This window comes from Capsicum annuum, chromosome 11 (assembly GCF_002878395.1).
Source record: "Capsicum annuum cultivar UCD-10X-F1 chromosome 11, UCD10Xv1.1, whole genome shotgun sequence".
NCBI classification, from domain to species: domain Eukaryota; kingdom Viridiplantae; phylum Streptophyta; class Magnoliopsida; order Solanales; family Solanaceae; genus Capsicum; species Capsicum annuum.
This window is the reverse complement of record NC_061121.1, coordinates 132,178,270-132,202,278: the sequence shown is the minus strand read 5'-3', so window position 1 is coordinate 132,202,278 and position 24,009 is coordinate 132,178,270.

The following is a 24,009-nucleotide window of genomic DNA, read 5'->3' as shown; positions in this document are numbered from 1 at the left end:
TGCAACATAAGACTCATCTGTTACAATAAATGAAAAATCTGTTGTATATCTCTACTTAACATTGATAATTCTGGCTTTCCAGGTGGATGTCACAGCTACTGTCGTAGAGCATAATATGATAGTTGATAATCCATCAATTGCTTCCAAAGATAAAGAAAATGTAGAGCCTGTCAGTTTGGGAGAACGGAAGAATTACCCATTTGAAGGGTTCAACATCTCGGACAAGGCTCCAAAAAACTAACACAGTTGATAAATGACTATTTAAAATGGATTACCAATGGGCTGTTAAAGCATCATACTTGCAGGTACATAAATTAATTTTATGGATATTGGTTTATACAATTCTTGTTGTAAGAATCTGACATTAACACATATAAATCATCATGTAGAAAATAAAATGACGAGAGCTACAAAGTGAATGAATCGAGTCTTAGTTTTGATATGTTTGACTTTGTTGTTGCACATTCCAAAATGAAGAATGGGTTCTATTTGATGTCACAGCCCCAAACTTGCTGGAATGATGAGGTTTAAATGCCATACATATTACTATTAATTAATACTTTATTTTATTGCATCTGTGTATTGATTTTTTTGTCACGTAATTCAAAATATTTGATAATATGTGCAGCGCATCGATGTCATTTTTTACTGCCTCCGAAAGAAGGCCAAGTTGTAAACACAAGAATAATATAAATACACAATAGGCAATTATTTGTACAAAGTTTATATCAATAATGCCTACGATAGGTATTATCAACAGCAGCCGGAAGTTTCTCGAAACGAGGAATACTTAATCAACATCATCAAAGGTTTTAGCATTCTGGCTGGCTTAACTTGGCATTTGGTCTACGAAGTGTACATCCCAATCAATTGTGGTGATGAATTCCATTAGGTGTTGGTTGTCTTCATTCTAAAAGAGAGGCACATCCGAGTTTATGACTCGATGTCGAGAAGGAGACGTTTCAGGCCGTCATCTGAGATACAAAAGCTGGCTAAAATATTGCGTACTTACCTTGATATGAGTGGTTTTTTGGATCAAAGGGTTCGTACTGATTGGTCAACGATTGAAGCATACCGGGATAAAATAGCTAATCCATTTGATGTACAATATGTTGACTGAATTGCTCAACAAACCATTGGTAGCCTGTAAGTTTAAGTGTCATGATTTAGTTTCATTTCACAAATTTCACAACTCTTGCATGAACTGCAAGATATGGATATCTAAGTTTTATAACGTAGGGATTGCGGTCCTTTTGTTGCCGCCTATGCCGAGTATTTGAGCGATGGATTATAAGTACCAAATGATGGACTTGATGCCGGATTACTCCATAAAAGATATGCTGCTCTTTTATGAAAACATGGACAAGCAAAAACTCAGAAGCCATACACAACCGACGTTAAAGATCCACAATGACCAAAACCGAATTTCATAGCACTGGATGAAGAACAACTTGTCCATATTGATTTATTCTTTATAGATTGAGTACGTCAATGTAATAACCTATCCTCCTTGGTTTAACTTGTTGATTTATTTGTAGAGTAGATCGTTTGTACCCATAATGATTTATTTTATAATTCATTTATTTGTTGAGTTATTATGTAATTTTTGAAGGCTTTGATTTTTTTTATACTGTCTATGAATATAATTAATTCTGAGTTTTGAACATGTTAATTAAAATGGAGTACTAGATTCAAATATTGCAACAGATAATACATCTGCTACAACAGATGGCATAACTTATCAGACAGATTTAGACATATGTTGTAACATGAGATGCAACACGTAGGTCATCTGCTGAAATTATATAACAGGTCTTCTTACTTTTTTATTTGCTCCAACAGATTACCGATCAGTTGCAATAGATAAGTTATATGTTGCAACAGACAGACACGGAATATCTGCATAATGTAACAAATGACCAGCCTATTCCAACAGATAATCAATCTGTCATAGTAGGTACTATATTTTTTACGACAGATATAAAATCTATTACATTATAAAAAATCAACTTTGCCAGACATAAAAATTATTACCCTTACATGTATAGTGAATTGGCTTGAAATGAAAATTTGTTATCGTGTTCGTCTCTGTCTTTGTACATGTTCTTTTTCATACACGGGCTCCAACCATTTAGTTAGTACCCCATATTCCCAGACCCATTGCATCTTTCCTACAATGGTGTCGCACACACCGATCATTTATGTGCCGGTCAGCAAACACTCGATGTATGCAAGTGAGTACGGTCGCACGCTGCACCGGTTGTATTTTTTGGGAGTTGGATGTTCTTAGTTCGACCTTTGAAAACCCATGATTCCTTCACCAAAACTTCAACCGACAAATGATCCATTAGCTTACTCTGCGTCAACAACTTGGGCAACAACTTTAAGAGTGGTTGCATGTGGGTTAAAAACATCTTCTCGCTGAACACAGGTAAGTTGCAGTCATAAACCTTAATCTTTTCCTCATATATTAGTATCTAAAAAGTGAGAAAATGGGTGACATCCACGTTCATGACTGCAAGGATTCTCTTTGCCTTGGTCCAGCACTTACCATGTGGATATGGCCTTTTTCCTCTAACATATTTAATCGCTTCTTCATCCCATTGGAACATTGAAACTAACTGATCAAATCCTGGGCCACCGAAATCAGCTATCTTACAGATTTTAACATACCTATCCTTGAAATTATTATAGAAGTTGAGGTCCATTATCCTATCGGCAGCATCATAAGCACCCGAGTACACTAATTGCATGCCTCTCATGAGGCAGAGAATTTTATCAACATACTGTGGTATAAGAAGACAATTTTTAAATAGGTTAGTAATTGTAAAGAATAAAAACACAGTCAAAAGAATCCGATGCAGAGGGTTCTCTGAATCAGTTCACAGATTACCCAGCCAACGCAACTTATGCAACAGATGTGTATTATGTTACAACAGAATACCAAGTTTTTGCAACAGATTACACATCTTCTATGTAGATTCTTCTTCATGGAGTAGATTGGAAGGGTAGTGTAGCAAAAGTAAACTTACCTTGTCGTCGTACCACACATACATATTTGTCATATTCGAGAAGTCTTTGGCGGCAAATGAATGCTTGGTGTATTCTTTTTGAACCTTCATCTTGATGAATTCTTCCAGTTCTTTCTTCTTCTCCTTGCCAAGTGCCACGAATATATCCACCTTTTTCAGCGGCCCCTGAACTTCAACAACTATTAGAGCGGGGAGAGTTGAAATTTTTGCTGATTTCAGAATGGAGATAATTTGTCTAATTTTTCTTCTCTTCTTCTTAACCTCTACTGTAGGAGTGCATAGCTCCCTCACCTTATTGGATGGTATGACACCCCTCCTGGATTTCAATTCCTCAGCAGCTTCAACAATAGCCTCTAGCTTGTTGAGGATTTTATCTTCTATGTCCTTACACACTTTGCATTTACAATGAGAATATGAGGGTGAGAAGGGGTGAGAGGGACCACTGTAAGGGTGAGAGGGATCGGTGTAGGGGTAGGACCTGTGCAAGGGGTGCTTTCAAATATATTTATTTTTTTCTGAGCACCAACATGCTCATAATCATGATTGGCAGCAGAAGCAGCAGCAAGATGGCTACCACCATCATAAACAGCTCCACCAGTAACCACCCCAGAAGAAGCACCCGGATCTGTTGTAGTTAGAGTTTGGCCGTGAAGAGCTTCAACATTAGACTGACCTTACCTAACTACTCTTCTTATGGATGTTGCTCCATCCAATTTCTTCTTTATTAACTTTACTGTTGGGTCTTCTTTTGTATTAACAAGACCCAGAGTAAGAAAAGAAGTCATTCCCAGCTCATCAATGGTAGGCGCGATCCAAGGATGCATAACCTATAAAAAAATGATAAGAGGAATTTAAATCATATAATAATAATTTGCATTCAGTTGGGTTACATGGGGCTCGGGTTATGTTAACACAACCAACTTATGCAACAGACTATCTAGCTACCGCAACAGCTGATCTGTATGTTAAAATAGATTGATAATATATTACATCAGAATACCCATCTGTTGCATAATTTACAGTAGATAGGTAATCTGTTGAGTAGAGTTTAGAGAACAGAGAAATATATGGTTAATCTGTTGCAAAATATGGATCGTCTGTTGCAACAGATTACCCATCTATTGCACCAGTTGTAGTTGATGGGTAATCTATTGCAACAGATGGAACATCTGTTTCAATATCTTTCTTTGAGGCAAATTATTTTAGTTGAAAGAGGACATACTGCATCATCTGGAGGGTTAAAGAGATCAGCCTCATTAATATTTTTTTTGCTGCTCTCTACTACATCCAATCGGAGGATTACCTATCTGTTGTTTGTTACAACAGATTTCATTATAATTGATTTAGGATGAACTAGGGATGAGATCCTCATTAACTTAATGTGAAGATTAATAACAATACATACATCGATCTAGGTGGAACGAGGGATGATTGAATGAGCTCACAGGGTTAATGACAAATCTAATTGAGTCGTTGTATTTGCATGGTGTTAGTATTGCGTTCATCCCGACCCGAGCCATCGATCGATCACTCTAAGCTGAATGTGTTCTCATTAACTTAATGCTAAGATTAATAATAGTACCTACATTGATTTAGGAGGAATTAGGGATGGATGAATGAGCACAAAGGGTTAACTACAACTTTAATTGAGTTTTTTGGCAATTGCATAATGAGACGGTACTGCATTCCTCCCGACAAGAGTCATCGATCGATTACTCTGAGATGAACCGATTCTTACTACCTTGTATGTTCAACTAATACCTTAATTGAATAATCTGGGACTAGGGGTGAGTTCTCATAGGGCCAACTATAACTTTAATTGAGTCTTTTGGCAAATGCATGATGAGACGGGACTGCGTTCCTCCCAACAAGAGTCGTCGATCGATCAATCTGAGCTGAACCAAATCTTACTACCTCATATGTCCAACTAATACCTTAATTAATTAATCTAGGACTAGGGGTGAGTTCTCATAATGTCATCTACAATAGATGACAGCGCCTATTTGATAATTTACAACCGATAGGTAATCTATTGCAACATATGACTCAATCCATTTGATAGTTTACAACAGATGGGTAATCTGTTGCAATAGATGACTTAATCTGTTTGATAGTTTATAACAGATTCGTGATTTGTCATAAAAAATGGCTTAATTTGTATGATAGTTTATAATAGATGTGTAATATATTGCAACATATTACATAATCTGTTTGATTTGATCCAACAGAAAAGACATCTGTTGCAACAGATTGAACATTTGTTTATATATAATTCAATTTAGTTTATATGTTATACTAATACCTTAATTGAATGTGAGTTCTCATTGGGTCAACTACAATTTCAATTGAGTCTTTTGTCAATTGCATGATGAAACGGTATTGCGTTCCTCTCGACCAGAGTCGGCGATTGATCACTCTGAGCTGAATCGATTCTTACTACCTCATTGTTAGACTAATACCTTAATTGATTAATCTAGGACTAGGGTACTAATACCTTGATTGAATAATTTAGGACTAGGGGTGAGTTCTCATAGGGTAAACTATCGATTAATCTAGGACTAGAGGTGAGTTCTCATAGGGTCAGCCACAACAGATGGCAATGCCTATTTGATAATTTACAACATATGGATAATCTGTTGTGACATATGACAATCCATCTGATAATTTACAACAGATGGATAATCTATCACAATAGATGACTTAATCTGTTTGATAATTTACATCAGATTCATAATCTGTTATTACCTAATCTGATTGCTAATTTACAACAGATGAGAAATCTGATGCAACATGTTGAACATTTGTTTTTTACAATTTTAATTGAGTTCATATGTTAGACTCCTAAATTGATTAATCTAGGACCAGGGGTGAGTTTTCACAGGGTCGCCTCCTAGAGTACTCGGTCAACTACAACTTCAATTGTTTTTATATGATTTTAAAAATCACGCATATATTTTATGATTTTAAAAATAATTAAGATCATTTCGGACCAAAATAACATTTTTAAAACTACTTGTCATTTTTTTTCCAAAATACAAATCAACCCATACAAAATGTTTCATCGTTTTAAATCTCGAGGTCTGGCTCTTTCTCTCTCATTCTCACTCAACAATACAGTACAGATAATAAATACTCAATAAATTTGCTCAACCTCCACAATAGATCATTTTTCTTCTCATTTTCGACCACATAGTTGTTATTTTCGACATCATTTTTGCTTGTATCAGTCATTTTCTTTGTCTTCGTAGGCAACAGAGTTCGACAAGAGCTCTATATTTGTTTTTTTTTCTAAAAAACAAGGTCTTTTAAGTTAGTGATGAAAAATAAAACTTTTAGTTGTATTATCTTCGAGAATGGATTTACAATTTTGAATTTTGATGGTAAAATTATAGGAAGAACTCGAGAAATCCCTAGTTTCTGTTGCAGTGTTCCATTGACTGTCGTGGTATAGTTGGATGGTGGTGGTAGTGATGGTGTTTGTAGTTGTCATGATGGCATTGGTTGATGGTGTTTGTGGTGGTGTCGGTATTCATGGTGTTTGTTTGTTTCTTGGCATTGGTTAGTAGTGTTTATGGTGGTGGCTGTTGGTGTGCCGGTATTCGTGGTGTTTGTAGTGTATTTTTTTAAAATCTATGCATACATCAACTGTAATGTAATTTTTATTTTTCTTTATTTGTAGGTAAAACATATCTCCTAAAAGAAAAGAAAGTGAAAGTGGATCAACGTCTGACCACTTAAAAAAAAGGCTACAGTATAGAGGAATTCAAATGAGCTTTCTGAACAATCTTAGTCAGGGAAAAGTGAAGCTGAGGAGAGATGTGAAAACAACATTGAGGGAGGTGGACAAGGGTCCATAGATGGTGATGAAGAAAATAAAAGTGAGAAAGAGGACGAATTGGAGAGTCAAAAAGAGAAAGATGATGATCATCAACATGATGATAATGGATCACCAACGGGGCATGAGTTAATATTGACATCCCAGCATGATCCTGTCAAAACTTTTAGTATTGACAGTTTTAAAGTTGTGATGCCGATAAATGACCCAGAAGGAAAACAACTAACTGGTCAAATTGTACTTAAATGTCAGATGGTGAAAAATTTTAAATACTTTATGAAAATTATAAAGAACGAAAACATAGGCGAACTTTTTAAGAAAAGTTGCTTTGGACGCTTTCTTGAGCTTCCTGAGGACCCCTCTGCCCATATCCATTTTTGTATGATGATGATATATGGTTTTCTCAAGCGCAAGATCAAGTACATGGGGGATGATAAAGATCCAGAGGAGGTGGTAAAAAGAAGATGGATAAAATCTGGATCAACTACTGTGGCATGCCTGTTTGTTTTGGCTTGCAAGAGTTTGCCATAGTGATGGGCCTGAGATGCCATCGTCTAGAAGGACCACCACCCCGCAAAAAATCCAAGGCAAGAAAATACAAAGGAAAAATAAATGGGTTGTTTGACATTGCTCGACGTGGCTACAAAGCATCAGATTTGTTGACAGATCTCGAGGATAAAACCATACCAGAGCAGTACAGGGAGAAATTGTGCTTAGTTTGGTTTGACCATTCGGTTATATTGGCAAGAGATGTTAACAAGGTCCTAGAAGATGATTTGTTGGCGCATGCTGAGAATTTTGAGAAATTCAACAATTATCCCTAGGGATATGACAGCTTCTACTTGACTGTCCAATATTTACTGACAAAGCTATCCTCAGGGACGACCATAGTATACGACTTTTCTTGGGCTTTCATGGTAAAATTAATCACTAATTTTACTCATCCATTAATTTATATTGAATATAGTTATTATGATTTTTTTTTGCTTGCTTCCTATTTACACTTTTTAGGCTTAGGCATTTGAATCCATTCCTCCCCTTCAAAAGCAATTAATGGATTACCCGGATGAGGTTTCTCATCCAAGGATGTTTAGGTCGTTGGCTGCAAAGAACAACACCAATATTAAGGAGGCTGATCTCTTTAACCCTCCAGATGATTCAGTACGTCTTATTCAAGTAAAATAATTCTACTCAAAGATAAGAAAGATATTGAATAGATGTTATATCTGGTGCATGAGATATTATATTTGATGCACCAGATGGGACATCTGTTGCGATGGGGTATATCTTGCATTAGATTATCTATCTGTGGCTTTGGTTCTCTGAACCTGACTCTTAAAAGTTTAACCATCTACTACAAATTATGGAATAGATGTTTAATTCGATGACATATTGTTCATCTATTGCGACGTACAGATTATTTGTTGCATAACAGATTACCCATCTTATGCAGCTGTTGCAATAGATGATTGATATTTTGCATCAAATTATCTATGTGTTGTTCTATTTTTCTGAACCATACTCAAACGAATTTTAACCATATACTGCAAACTATGCAATAGATGGGTATTTTGTTTTTAAAATATAGCCCAATAGTGAAAATTATTATATTATATGATTTAAATGCATCTGTCTTTTTTTTCTTTTTTATAGGTTGTGCATCCATGGATCATGCCTACTGAGGAGGAGTCAGTGATGACTTCTTATATTACTCTAGGTCATCTTAATACTATTACAGACCCAATGGTGGAGTTAATAAAGAAGGAATTGGCTGGAGCAACAGGTATAAGAAGAGCAGTTAGGCAAGGTCAGCCTAATATTGAGGCTCTTCATGACCAACCTTTTACTAATTCAGATCCGGGTACTTCTTCTGGTGGAGTTGTTGGTGTTGGTGGCAGGCATATTGATGCTGCTACCACTCGTGATGATGAGCATGTTGATGCTCAATAAATAATAAATATGTTTGAAAACACCCCTTTTTTCTCTTACATAGGTCTCTCTTCACCCTCGTGTTCTCGTTGTGAATACGATAAGTGCAAGGACAGACAGGATAAACTCTTTGAAAAAGTAGAGGTTATCTCTAAAGCTATCAAGGAATTTAAATCCAAGAGGTGTGTCATACTATCTAAGAAGGCGAGGGAGCCACACACTCCTACAGCGTTGGTTAGGAGAAAGAAAAGAGCAATTAGAGACGTAATCTCTGCTCAAAAATTAAAAGAAATTGTAATTCCTCTCTCTCCAAAAGCTATTGAAGTTCAGGGGCTAGTCAATGAAGGTGGACATATACGAGAAACTTGGCGCCGAAGAGAAGAGGGATCTGCGACAGTCCAAGAATGCCAAGCCAGGTGCACCAGATTACCCCAGGCCTCTCTTTCCCCTCCAAGACTTCCAGACTATGACTGATATGCTTATGCCGTATGAGGATAAGGCAAATTTACTATTCGTAACATAGCCCTTCTAATCTACCCCATGAAGAAGAAGCTACGCAACAGATTTCACATCTGTTGCAACAGTTGGGTATACTGGTGTAACTGGTTGCGGTTCTGTTGCAACTTATTATCCATCTGTTGCATAAGTTGCGTTGGATTATTGATTCAGAGAACCCTATGAAACAGATGGACCATCTGTTGCATCTTTATAATTACTAAACTATTTAAAAATTGACTTCTTTAAAAATTGACTTCTTATCTCACAGCATGTTGACATAATTCTCTACCTCGTGAGGGAAAGGCAATTAACGTAATGGGAAGCTTATGGCGCTGCCGATAGGATAATGGACCTCAATTTCTACAAGAAGCTCAAGGATAGGTACGATCAACTCAATAGAGAGGCGTTAGCCCTTGGCGTGGGACTTAATTTCCTAGTTCCTACGTTGGTCTTGGATGAAGAAGAAATGTAAGATATGTTAGAGGAGACAGGCCAAATCCATATGGTAAGAGCTGGACCGAGGCAAAAAGGATTCTTGCATTCATTAGTATGAATGGCATCCATTATCGAGCTGTTGAGATACTACTCGAGGAGGGAAAGATCAATGTTTATGACTCCAAAGTACCTCTCATCGATGATTTCAATCTTTTTCTCCTTGTCGATCCACTGATGGTGTTGTTGCCCATCTTGTTGAGGGAGAGTAAACTGATGAATCATTTGCCAAAAGAAGTGTTGATGAAGAAATCATGGGATTTTGATGGTCGAAATAGGGGAATAATCCTTCCAAAAGATGATGCCGCTAAAGCAAGTGGCTCACACGCTCTTGCACACATCGAATGTTTGTTGACCGACACAGAAATGGCCAAGCCAATGACTTTTATGTGCGACAACGCTGTGGAAAACCTGTAAGAGGTTTAGGCTTATGGGGTACTAACTGGACGCTTGAAGCCTATATATATAGAAGAACCTGTGAAATAGAAATTTTAATTTCAAGTCACCCTTCACTTTATTACATGTACATGTAGTGGCAATAATTTTTTTCTGATGAAAGTTGAGTTTTTTTATAATGCAATAGATTAGATTGTCAATCTGTTGTAAAATATCTTTAATCCGTTCTAGCGGATAGTTTATTTGTTGCAATAGGTTGGTCATCTGTTGCATTACGCCGATGTTATTTCTATGAATAATCTAATAATTTAAGTCTAATCTGTTGCAACAGTGGAAATACCTGTTTGATAATTTCCAGAGATGACCTAAATTTTACAATATATGCCTAAATCTTTTTGATATTTTCCAACAGTTATGCTTGAATATCCATGTGCTCGCCAACAACAAACCAGTAGCAAATACATACACCACAATGAAAATTTCAGCAATTAGGCTTCAATATCCATGTGCCCAACAACACCAAACCAGTAGCAATAATGACAATAATGTAGTATCTTCTTACTCAATTTTGTTTCTCTTCAAAAGCCTTGACTTTGTTCAACAAACCCCAGATTACACGATTTGCTTGTGAAGGGTGTCGTTCTTCATACCAATCAAAGTAATCGCATCCACCCAATTTCTATAAAAAAAGAGAACACAATTATAAAATAATTACAAGTCAATAATTACTCAATTAATTAAATAAAAAAATATTACCTTTGAAATTTTACAAGTAAAAAACCTACGACCCGGATTTTGTTGAGTCTAAGAAGTCTTTAACAGAGCTTCATTACGCATTTACAATATTAAAAATCTTTATCACAAAAAATAGTGAAAGATGCGCTTAACATTGTCAAGGTCAGTTGGAAAAAATGAAAGTAATAATTTGAAGAATTTGAATAGATAAAAGAAGATGACGATGAAGAAGAAGATTTGGAAATTTAGGGTTAAATTTTAGGAGAAAGATGAATATATAAGACAATGGGGGGGGGGAAATAACCGTTGGGGGCCAAGTAACGGCAAGTCAGCGAAATGTGCCAGGACTAACACTAACACATTTGATGCCTATTTTATTTTACGTGTTTAAAATGAACATGTCTACTTGATGCCTATTTTATTTTAGGTGTTTGAACTGAACACCATCGATGGGTTGCGCCTTTTTTATTTCAATTCACTTTAACCTTTTTACACATAATGGCAATTTTTTATGTCCAACAAAAGTTAAATTTTTATAATGCAACAGATTCTCCATCCGTTGTAACAGTTATCCTACCTGTTCTGACATATAGTTTATCTATTGTAATAGGTTGGTCATCTGTTGTATTATCTCGATGTTTTTATCTAAAGTCTATCTGTTACAATAGTAGAAAGACCTGTTTGATAAATTCCAACAATAACCTACCTGTTACAACGTATGTATAAATTTGTTCGATTATTCTAATAGATATGTCGTCTATTGCAACAGATAAAGTCCATCTGTTACAACATATGTCTAAATCTGTTCTTTTTTCCCAATATATGTGTCATCTGTTGTATTATCTTGATGTTTTTATCTAAAGTCCATCTGTTGCAATAGTGGGAAGACCTGTTTGATAAATTCCAACAGATCACCTACCTGTTGCAACATATGTCTAAATCTGTTCAAATTTTCTAATAGATATGTCGTCTGTTGCAACAGATACATTATTTATTGCAATATTTGAATCTAGTATTCCTTTTCAATTAATAAGTTCAAATTTAAGGAATAAATAAAATTCATAGACAAAATAAAATAAATCGAAGCCTTCATAAATTAGCTGAAATAAGTCACCGAATAAATGAAATGTAAAAAAACTGTTATGGGTACAGATCTCAACAAATACATCAACAAAAATTTAAGTATACTGCCAAGGATTGCTTTGACAGGCTCAAGTTATAAAGATTTACTAAGTATGGACAAGTTGTTCTTCATCCGGTGCAATGGAATTCGGCTTTGCTCGTCGTGGATCTTCATTGTCGCTTGCGTACGAGTTCCGCGCTTTCTGTTCTCCGTATTTCCATAAAAAGAGTAGCATATTATCAATGTTATTCAGCAATAGCTTCTTCTATATCTACCTGGAAAGCTAGAATTGGTCAATGCTAATCACGGAGATATAACAAAACGGAAAAGGATAACTCTTCTCTTCTAGAAAATCAAACAGGTCTTCCTCCAGTTTTAAATTATCCCAAACATATTATATTTCTGTTGCAATAATGAATCAATTGTTGGGACAAATTTCTACATGAAGAAGACCTTGTGTGATAATTTCCAATAGATGAACTATCCGTTGCAACATATAAATCATCTGTTGCAGCAGATAGGCCGTCTGTTAGTACAAATAAAAGCTGAACAAAGAGCTGTTTGATTTGCTAAAACAGACGAGACATATGTTGCACTAGATAAAATATCTAGTGCAATAGGTTAGTCAACTGTTGCAACAGATGTATATATCTATTTGATAATTTTCAGCAGATATGTCATCTGTTGAAACAGATATATGTCTGTTTGTTTTGTCAGTTGTAAGACATATAATATATTTACCTTTTTTAGCTCGTGCTGCTCTCTTTTGGACATTGTACGTTGCTCAGTGCAACACGCAGACAGAGGAGTTGCAATTTCGCTTTTTTGGATGCCTAATAATGCCCTGGAAATCACTCTCCTTCTCTTCTTAGCCCTAATCTCTAATGGAGAGGATGGAAATAAAATCTTCTTTGATGGAATGAGACCCCTCTTAGATTTCAATTCCTTTATAGAAGCAGTTAATGCATTAATAGGATTAATCATTACATCATGTTTCGCCCTGAAGTCTTGACATTTGCATGCAGAACATTCGCTAGAAGAGGCAAAATTTGCATAACCAGTATGATCATACTCATAATGATTTGCTTTAAATACTGTAAGAGGAGTATCATTAGCGCCAACAGCAGCACCACTACCACCACCAACAGCTCCATCAATAACAATAAGCCCACCCTCCAAAATTATGTTTCTTGTAATGGTTGTTGCTCCAAACAATTCCATTTTTATTCTGTCGATGACCTTAGGGTCCGATAAAGTTTGCACAGACCGTGAAGTAAGGAAAATTGGCATCTTCAACCCTCGATTGGTTGGAACTAGCAAAGGATTCATATTCTAACATAAATCATTACATATATTAGAATGATGATTAAATCATTCAAAAAATATAATCAAAAGAAAAAATTAATTATAATTATACTTACTACACCTTCAGAGGGTTGAAGAGATCAAGAAATTTTGCATTTTATCAGTTTTGGCCGACAACCATCTCAAGATTCTTGGACAGGAAACTCCTTCCTGGTAGTTCACTTATTCTCTCAAATAAGGAATGGATTTAAACGCCCAAGCCTATAAAATAACGCCAATAAATCAAAACCATTATTGAGTAAAAAAAATGAATGATATCATAATAGAAGAAAGAAACATTTACCATGAAAGCCCATGGGAAGCCATATAAGTTGACTGTCTTTGGTGCTAACGGAGTCTACAAATATTTGACAGTCATTTTGAAGCTTTCATACCCCCCATGGATAGTTGTTAAACGCCTCAAAATCCTCGGAGAGCTTTATTAAATCGAGGCTTATGTTGTTGTTAACGTCTCTCGCCCAAAGAATATTATGTACAAACTAAACCAAGTACAATGACTATTTGTGCTTCTTTGAAAGTCCTTTACCTTTCCACGCTTCTATCAAATTTTTGTTTTTGAAGCTTGGACCAACAATGGACACCAGGTCATCACGATCACATGACTTGCCTTTGCCTTTTTTGGGTGTGCGGGGTGCTTGTTTTTGGGTTAGAATAGTTATAACTTGAGAAGGAGGATAACATTTTAGTCCAGTAACTATGGCAAACTCCTTCCAACCAAAACAAACAGGCATGCCACAGAAATTTATCCACACCTCATCCATCTTATCTTTATTTTCATACATAAACCTACGCTTGATAAGTTCATATACCATTTTCATTTGGAAACGAGCATTGTTTCCTCCAACAAATTAAGATATTTTCCAAAGCAGATGTCCCTAAAATAAGCATCCAATTTTTTTTATCAAAGTATTTTTCTGAAGGTGTCGAAAGATTTTCCCATGGCTGACTTAACCACGAAATCACCTGTTAAATCTGCGGCACCATTGCACTGTATTTTTATAGGATAATGATCAATGCTAAAGAATTTGACCAACTCTTCGGTGGAAGGACTATTAGCATCTGCATCATTTCTTTTGAAATATTCCTCCTCTCCGTGTTCATCATATTCTGCTCCCGATTGAGATAACGCTTGTAAAGTAAGCTCAGAGAGTGGTGGATGTAGCCTAGCTGCTTTACTTGTTCTTTTACTTGGACTTGATTCGGTTTTTGTTATTTTGGGAACCATATTATCTAAAATTAACAAGAACATAAAGTAATATATTGTTATTGATTAATGCATCATTAAAAAAGGATAACAGTAAATCAAACAAGCAAACCAGTAAAATAATAGTTGCAACAGATCACCAATCTGTTACACCAGGTAGTATATCTCTTGCAGCATATAACCAAACTATTGCAGCGGATGAGTAATCTATTGCAACAATACAAAACATACCACTCATCTTTTAAGACAAGTGAATGGTCTGTTCAACAGATCACACAACTATTATGACATCATCTGTTTCAAAATATGAGTGATCTATTGGAATAGTTAAATAATCCATAGCAACGGCTGAGTAATCTATTACGACAATACAAAACATATCACTCATCTGTTGAGAAAGATGAATGGTCTCTGTAATAGGTCAGACATCCGTTGCAACACATGAGTGATCTATTGGAACAGTTATCAACGGTCAATATTGTTTAGATTTCTTCTAACATAGGATCGTCTATTGCGGCAGATGAATGATCAGTTGGAAAATCAAGTCTTGGACTTTTCCTGTAGAAGAGTTGGTAGGATTTTATCCAACAAGAGGTTCATCTGTTGCATCAGATCATTAATCTGATGGTTCTTCCATTGAACCAGATGGTTAATTAGTTGCATCAAATTTTTTATTCAAAGCTTAATCTGTTGTAACATATGGTAAAGTTGTTGCATCAGATTATTAATCTGTTGCATCAAAATTGTAATCTGATGGTTCCTCTGGTGCATCAGATGGTTAATCTATTGTATCATATGATAAATATATTGCATCAAATGGTTAATATGTTGCACCAGATGGGTAATCTGTCGGAGAAAATAGTAGCACGATTTTGTTAAACAAAAAACAGTAATTTCACCATTTTTACCAAGAACAAGAACAGAACAAATCAAACTAAACTGTCCTTTTGTTTTTACAAACACAAAGAATAAAAATCAAACTTTAAAAAAATACAACAAACAACAAAATATCATAATTCACTTCGAAAAGAGAAGAGAAGAAATACCAAAAATTATGGTTTTATTCAGACTGCATTTCAAATTAGTGCAACAAATATTAAAATTGTTAACCAATACTATAAGAGAAGTTGTCTCAAGTTCCTCATTTTCTTCAAAACTAAAAAGGCCATAAATTTTAACTTGTGAAAGAAGAAAAAGACCAATGAAGAATTCAAAGCTGTTGTGGCCAGAGAGCAAGGCTCTCATGTCGGTTGAAGTCGAAAAAAAACTCGAAGCCTAACTATTTATAGTCAGATATTGAAGTCACCATGGATTAAAATGAAAAATTTGCAGAACAGTTGGTTGGGAGAGAGTTGAGAAAAGCTGTTGAGAGACGGATGAGAGACAAGTTGATTGAATTGAAGAGAGGAAATCTAAGTCTAACTATTTGTCATCGGGAGTTGAAGGGAGAAATTTTACAGAACTATTAGTTGGGAGAGAGTTGAAAGAAGTTGTCGAGAAAGAGGAGAGAGTGGCTGATTTGGATTGAAGAGGGCATGGGTTGGGTTGATTTGTATTTTTAAAAAGATAAGAAAGTTTTGAAAATATTAATCAAGTCCACAATTAACTTGATCAAGTTTCCTAATAATGTTTGACCCTATCTGTTGGTCAATGTCATCAATCCTTCATTCAAGACTTAAAAGACACCTATTCTTCAATTTTCTCAAGAATCTCCACCGTAGGGGTTCATTTTGGGTTAGCATTGATGTTATTTTATGGCAAAGTAAATAAATCACTGTCGTTGTAGGAGTCCCTTTTTAGTTATAACAACAAAGTTCCTTATATCAAAGTCTTTCAATTGTAATTTTAGCTCCACATTAATTAGTCAGATCGATGTACACGTATGTTTTATTTATCATTCCTTTAACTGATTTTCCTAGATTGATAGATAAAGTTACCCGGTATTAATATTTTTGTGAAATTAATCAAGGTGTGCGAAAGTCAGCTAGAACATCATGACTATTCAAAGAAATTTATGAAACTTTTTAAAATTTACACTGTATCTTTTGTTTTTCATAATTTGTCCCTTTATATATGCACCAACCTTTGTTTACATCTCATCCTTTGTTGTTTTCATAATTTTTCTCCTAAAATGTGCATTACTATATATTATTAGTACTGAATACTGTTGACACCTAATTTTTGTCTTCCACGACTAAATTTAGTATCGAGTTTCTTCGATTTTAAATAAAATTACAATATTTATTTTATCCGGATAAAAGCTTTCCAAAGTATTCATCTAGGTAATTTTGTCACTTTAAGTAACGATTATATATTCTCTTATTCGTATATACGAGGTCGTAGAATTTGGTTACTTAAATACTTATCTTACGGAAGATCGAATTTTAACCAGGGCTTATCTTGAAACTTAATTCAAACAGTTAAAAATTTGATTTAATTATAATTTGTTCTCAAAATAAGTTATTTGGAAGAATATTTGTCTGATTTTATTAAATCAAGAAGCTCAGGATTAACTGAAGTATTAATTTGTATTGAATTTTGATTTAATTCAGTCAATCTATTAAGTTTGACCATAATTGAAATTAAATTAGTCAGAATTGCAATGCAGTTGGTCAATTAATTTTTAATTTGATCAAAAAATTTAAATGGATGACCAAATCCTAATTGAGGTTATGATTTAAATAACTCTAAATCCTATTAATAACCCACCAACCCATTTTCCATTACAAAATTGGGCCAACAATAATTTTAGTTGACCCATTACAGTATCCCAACAACAACAAAACTAACCCAGCGCATCTTCAATACAACAACAAATACGCGTACCAGCTCCACTTTCAACACAATAATAGTACAACGACAAAACCTAATTCCAACAACAACAGCTTGAATCAAATCAATGACATCACCACCAACAACCCAACGAACAACAACCTTAATAACTCGACGAAAATTGACCTGCCTTCGATCCGAACTCAACCTCAATGACTTAATATCAATGAAGCAACAGCAACCGCAAAATCCAAATTCCAAAAATCTTTTTAAATTTTGAATATTTGTACGATTTTTGTGCAAATTATATTCGTTAAACCTTATCCCTAAGTTGAAAATTTCAAAATTCCCAAATTTCCCTCCATAACCTTTTGCCCCACATCGGTGAGGGATCCAAATTAAAACCCTCATTCCCTTCTATAAAAAGCCCACTGTGGAGCAAATTAAGAGAAAGTCTTGAAGGTTAAAAAGCTTTCGAGCAAAAACTCTCATTTTTCTAGTTAAAATTTTTCATAAAAAAGTCATCGACTACTCGAAGTTCTCAAAGTTGCAGCGAAGCTTTTCCATGGTGGTCGAGATTTCATTGATGGCTCGAGTCTCATTTTGCTGCTCCAAAATAGGTAATACTTTGTCTCTTTTAGTTTAAATATCTTCCTCTTCTTCTTCTGGTCAATTTGTTAGTGTTTTAGCCTTATAATTATATTGGTCATAGTCATAATATAGTGGATGAAATTGTCTGCTATAGTTTTAGTTGCGATGATATTTTGTTGCAGTATTTTTTTATGAGAATTTTATCTTGTGTTATGTAGAATGTTTTCACGCTTACATTATATTATATGATATAAGCGGTTGTGGGTTTGAAAAAACTTCTTTATGTATGGATAAAATCACGTCTTTCTTTCTAGTGTTTCTAAAACATAAGCTTTAAAAAATTTCTTCCCTTCTCCTAATATTGCTAATTTCCAAAAATGTATTAATTATGAAAGCATTTGAATTAAATTTCTTTGCTATGATTTGTCCGATTGTTTAAGTGAAACAAGGTTAGGAGATGGAGTAGAATATCATAATTGTCTGCTTCTATCTGTAAGTGCCCACTGCCAAGGTCCTCTTTTTTTAATATTTAAAATACTTTAAGTGTTTTTCCTGGTCTAATGACTAATTGTTTGAGTGATCGGGTGTGATAGGTGTAATACATTTGATATAGTTGTTGTTTTGTTTTAGCTGAAAAGCTCAAAGTCGGAAGAAGAAGAAGAAGCTATATTTTGAAACTACTAGGCTAATATCTATTTATCTAATCCTTAGATTCTTAACGAATCATTTACTTGCTGTCAATGTGTATTGTTATGTCTCTTTAGAAAGATGTTCCTTTAATTTTATTTCTTTCATCAAGATAAAGGCTCTCATGTATGCTTAGAGTTATTTAATTCTAATCAAGTTGGTCATTAGCATTTGATTAGGTAAAATTGTAGTGTAGATCTCTGTCTCAATTTTTGAATAGTTAAATTGATATGTTAGCTCCCCAATCTAGTTTGATGCTTCTTTTTCTTACTGAATGTGTTATATATTTGTTGGATCGTAGTTAGGTGTTTTTATCTCGTAGGTTAGTTCATAATTTACCTCTTGCTTTCCTTCTAGTTATTTTTCATTTTTCAGAAAAGAGTTGATAGTCTTACTATTATTTTATCTATGTCTTCGTTATGATTTAGACTTGAGTTGTTGTTTTGGAGTTTGTCATGAAACAATCAAAGGTTCTAGTTTTCTAGGGGAAGTGTTTTGATCATGAAATCTTTAATAAGTTTGTGAGGAGCTTTCATGATGTTTTGGTAGTCAACATTGTATTTCGAGTCAAGTATGAATATACATGCCCAATTTCCTCTGAAAAACGAATTGATTTGTGAATTTTGATTTGACAACTTAAATGATGATTGTTAAATTAACTTCCATGTCCAATTTTTATCTTTTTCCTTCCCTATATATTTTTTTCTCAGTTTTGTTTTTTCGGAATGCATCCTTTATGCTGTGAAATACTCCGAGTTAGTATTATTGATTAGTAAGAAGATCAAACGTTGGTTTGATTACTTGAAATATGAAAAGGCAATCCCATATGTAGTATGAACTTGTTCAATATTCTATTTGGTTTGAATTAGTTGTGTTTTTGTATTTATTTTATCGAATTAATTACTCTTATTACGAATAAAAATCTAATCCTCCTCTTTTCTTTGGCATGAACAATCTGTTCGAGGTCCGAGTGGACTTCCCTTTTCTTTGCATTCACAATGGGCCAATAAGGCCCATCTCCTTGAATCAGCCTCAAAACTAAGTCCAAAATTTGACCATGCGGCGTATCATACAAGAAGATGGAAGAAGGAAAATGGGTCAAAAATCCATTGACAAAGTCGCTAAGAAACTCGAAAGTCTGATTTATTACCTTGTTTTATATTTTATTTACTTATTTATTTATTTATTCATTCATTCATTCTTTTGGGGGCCTCGAAGACAAAGTTGTAATTTAATACAGGTGGAATGGATTTTAGGCCTCAAAGATTTAAAATTAGTTTAGGACGATTTATGCGTCAAAAACTCAAATATTTATACTAGGACAGATGAAGATGAGTCAAAAGCCCAAATTTAGCTTAGGACAAGGTTCGCGGATTTAGGCCTGATAGCCTAAGTTTTTTAGTTTTTCCTTTTCTCCTTTATATGCTAACTATTTAGTTTTCTGAGACTTAGTTAAAGATCACCGCTAAGTTGTCAAAATTTGTTTTTGCATAAATCTTGAAGACAATTTTTTTTAATTGATTTCTTTTGAAAAAAAATCAACTTTCCCTTTTAAAGTTAGTCAAAGTTGTTTTCAAATAGTCCGAATAGTCGCAAGTTCGCGGATACTCTTGGTGCCTTAACAACTTTTCAAGAGTCTTAATAAGAGTCACTTACTCAAAATTTCTAAACTTAAGAGATTTTTTCTATTTTGAATCTTTTAAGTAGTATTTTTAGTTTTTCTTTATATTTTCTCAAAACTCAAGTGGTGGATATGTAATTTCTTAGATTATTTTAAACTATTTTTAAGGTTTAAAAATAGTTTAAAAAGTCAAAAAATAATATTTTCTAATTCTTCATGCCGAAAAAGGGATAAAACAGAAATTACGACTCTGTTAGGGATTTTTAACGAGGTTCTAACCAAATATTTGAATTAGCTTCTTTGACTAATTGTTGTAGTGTTTAAACTGTTTATATGTCTATGTGTTTAAATTTTAGGAAATTAAATTGTTGCATTGCAAATCATACTTTCCATTTAAGATATATAAATTGTTTGGGATTTTGTGGATGTCCCAGCCTCTATTGTTCCATTCCAAATTAAGTGTTGGGAATACGACGGTTTATTAGCACGTTAGGCTTCTAATTACTATTCATATTTCCAAATTCAAGTCGTCTGCTTGGGAACCTGGTTCAAACCAACTCTAGATACATAGGATAGGGTAAAAATTAAAACCCTCATTTAGGCATGAGCCTAGGATGACCAATACCTGAGGGGATATTGGGCCTATTAGGAAACCTACCCTGCATTTATTGACCACGAGCCAATTATAGACAAATCATACTTCTATGTTGAAGGAAGTTTATGCCAATTAATATAAATTCATTATCATTTAGGTTCAGGGGAAAGGATCACCTTGTTTACTTGGTATAAGTATGGACCAATCAATCCCCTAAAAAGATTCAAGCTAATGTTCAAGCCAAATGGTTACTTTAAAAGATTGGTGGAAGTATATGAGTACAAAGCCAACAAATCACAAACAAATACCGCATAGGACAAGAGGCGGACAAAGCCAAGAAGGCGAAGACCAATGAAGGATCGTCTAGACAGTAGTATGGGACTGACGTTCTCTCATGTTATTTTTTCCTTCCCCAGAAATTGTATTCCTTATTTTACACTATATAAGCATTTATAAGTGTTTATTTTTTATGCCATGCGTGGGACTATTTTCTTACATGTTATTTCTTTTTTTCCAACAGTCGTATCTCCCCTACTTACTACTTTGTATGCATTTATTCCCTTTTAGATATTTACAAAAAATAATTTTCGAGGATAATGAATTGGTGTTAAAAGGCAGATACTTTCTTCAAAATTGGTAGGCCAACCCTTGGTTCAAAAGTGTCCCCAATTAGAATGTGCATTTATTATAATATGCTTGTGTGATATAACTATCTTATGTTCTTATACGTGTTATGTTGATTCAAATCAAAGGTAAATTAATCCAATCCCATTTTTAGAGCACCTCTAGGCAGAAATATACCCTACTATATAAAAGTCCTACCAAACATACTCCAAGTCTCCCAAGTCTCTCAGAAAAGTCCGCAATCATTGTTAAAACTTCCTAAATTCTTGCTACCATTTCAGAAAGGTTGACTATGAACTCAAAAAAATTCATTATAGGAAGGACCAAAAAGAGCGATAGGAGAGTTGCTCAAGTCAAAAGGAAATTGATGGAGTTAGACCAAATAGAGAACATGATAAAGGCGGACAATAAGAAAGTGACTAAGAAGATTGTCCCAGCCAGAAGAAAGATCACCAAAGTTAGCCTATTGATTAAGTTTGAACTATGTAGGGCCTAATTTCTCCTCTGTGAGATACGTAGGCTATTTTTCAATGCCTATCTTCAAAAACTATATTGTCCTTCACTTTCTTGAAAGAAGAAATAAGGTTGGAAAGAAGAGTTGAACCTTCCTAATAAATTTCACTTATTTGAGCAAAATCCTGTTCATTGAAATTCTTAAGTCATCATTACTCCATGGATCAATTAGAAATGAGAAACAACTTCATGTGTTTACTTTCTGTCTTATCATCTTGGTTTGCTTATTACTAACGGAATCTAACACATTAGCCTTTGAACTATTTTTACTCTGCAGGTAATAGAAACTATCCTGTGTTGACAAATGAACCCACTTCACTAGATCAAAGTCAATAAGAGATTCCTCTCTTGACTATAACTTTGATATAGGAAAATAAAAATGATTAGTAGTAAAATTGGACTCTACCAGTCATTTTTCCAAAATCTAAATGTAATGGTCTGGAGGATGGAATAGGGAAAAATGTGATGCTACCATGGAAGAATTTTTCAGGATAACTTAAATCATGGAAAATGAATTGGAGGAAACATTATTGAATTGGACCTCCACTCCACTCATGACTCGTCACATGTAATGTAACAATATATTAAAACATGCCAATGTCATGTCATGTTAAGGGATAAATGAACAAAGAAAGATGAATAATGATGAAGGAAAGACCATGATGACGAGTGATTAGTAGAAGACATAGAAGAATTTGAAAATTGAGAGAAGCCCAACCTAGATAAAACTAAAACAGTCAACCTGGGAGACCACGATAAAGTCAAGGTGACAAGAGTTAGTGTTTACGTAATAAAGGCACAAAAAGAGAACTCATCCACTTGCTATGGGAGTACATTGATATATTTACTTGGTCCTATGAGGATATGCTGGGGTTAAGCACCAACATCGTATCACATAAGTTACCAATCAATCCTGAGTTTTATCTAATTAGGCAAGAAATCCAAAGATTCAAGCCGGACTTAAGTTTGAATATCAAGGAAAAAGTGATGAAGCAAATTCAATCAAAGGTCGTAGAGGTCACAAGATATCCAACATGGCTAGTCAATATTGTTCCAGTTCCAAAAAAGGATGGCAAGATCAGAATTTGTGTTGACAACAGAGATTTGAATAAAGTTAGTCCTAAAGATAATTTTTCGCTATCCAACATCCACATCCTCATCAATAATTGTGAGAAGCATGAAATGTAGTCTTTCATGGATTATTTCACATAGATTGTTTCACAGGGTATCATCATATATTAATGGATGAGGATGATGTAGATAAAATGGCTTTCATTATACCCTAGGATGTTTATCATTACAGGGTGATGTCGTTTGGTCTTAAGAATGCTGGTACGACATACATGAGGGCTATGATGATGATTTCTTGGGATATGATTCATAAAAAAATTGAGGTTTACGTGAATGATGTAATTATCAAGTCCTGCAAGAGTTCAAATTATCTAACACATCAGTAAAAGTTCTTCAACCGAATAAGGAAGTACAATTTGAAGTTGAATTGCTAAGTGATCTTTCAGTGTGCTAGCTAGGAAACTACTGGGGTTCATAGTCAGTAGAAGGGGAATCAAGCTAGACCCATCCAAGATCAAGAACATTCAGTATTTACCACCGCCAAAGACCAACAAAAAGGTTATGAGTTTCCTGGGTCATTTGAATTACATTAGCAGGTTCATTGCCTAATCAACTGTTATATATGAGCTAATTCTCAAGATGTTAAAGAAATATGTATTAAATGAGTGGGGAGAAGAGTGCTAGAAGGCTTTTGATAGAATAAAGGATTATCTGTCCGCTTTGCCTGTTTTGGTTCCACCAAGGAAAGGAAGTCCATTGTTGCTTTACCTGTAAGTCTTAGAAAATGGTTTTGGATTTGTCTTCAGGCAACATAATGAGAGCAACAAGAAAGAGAAAGCAATCTATTAGTTGAGTAAAAAGTTTACGCCATATAATGCTCGCTATACTCTTGTAGAAAGAACGTGTTGTGCTTTGATTTGGGTTGC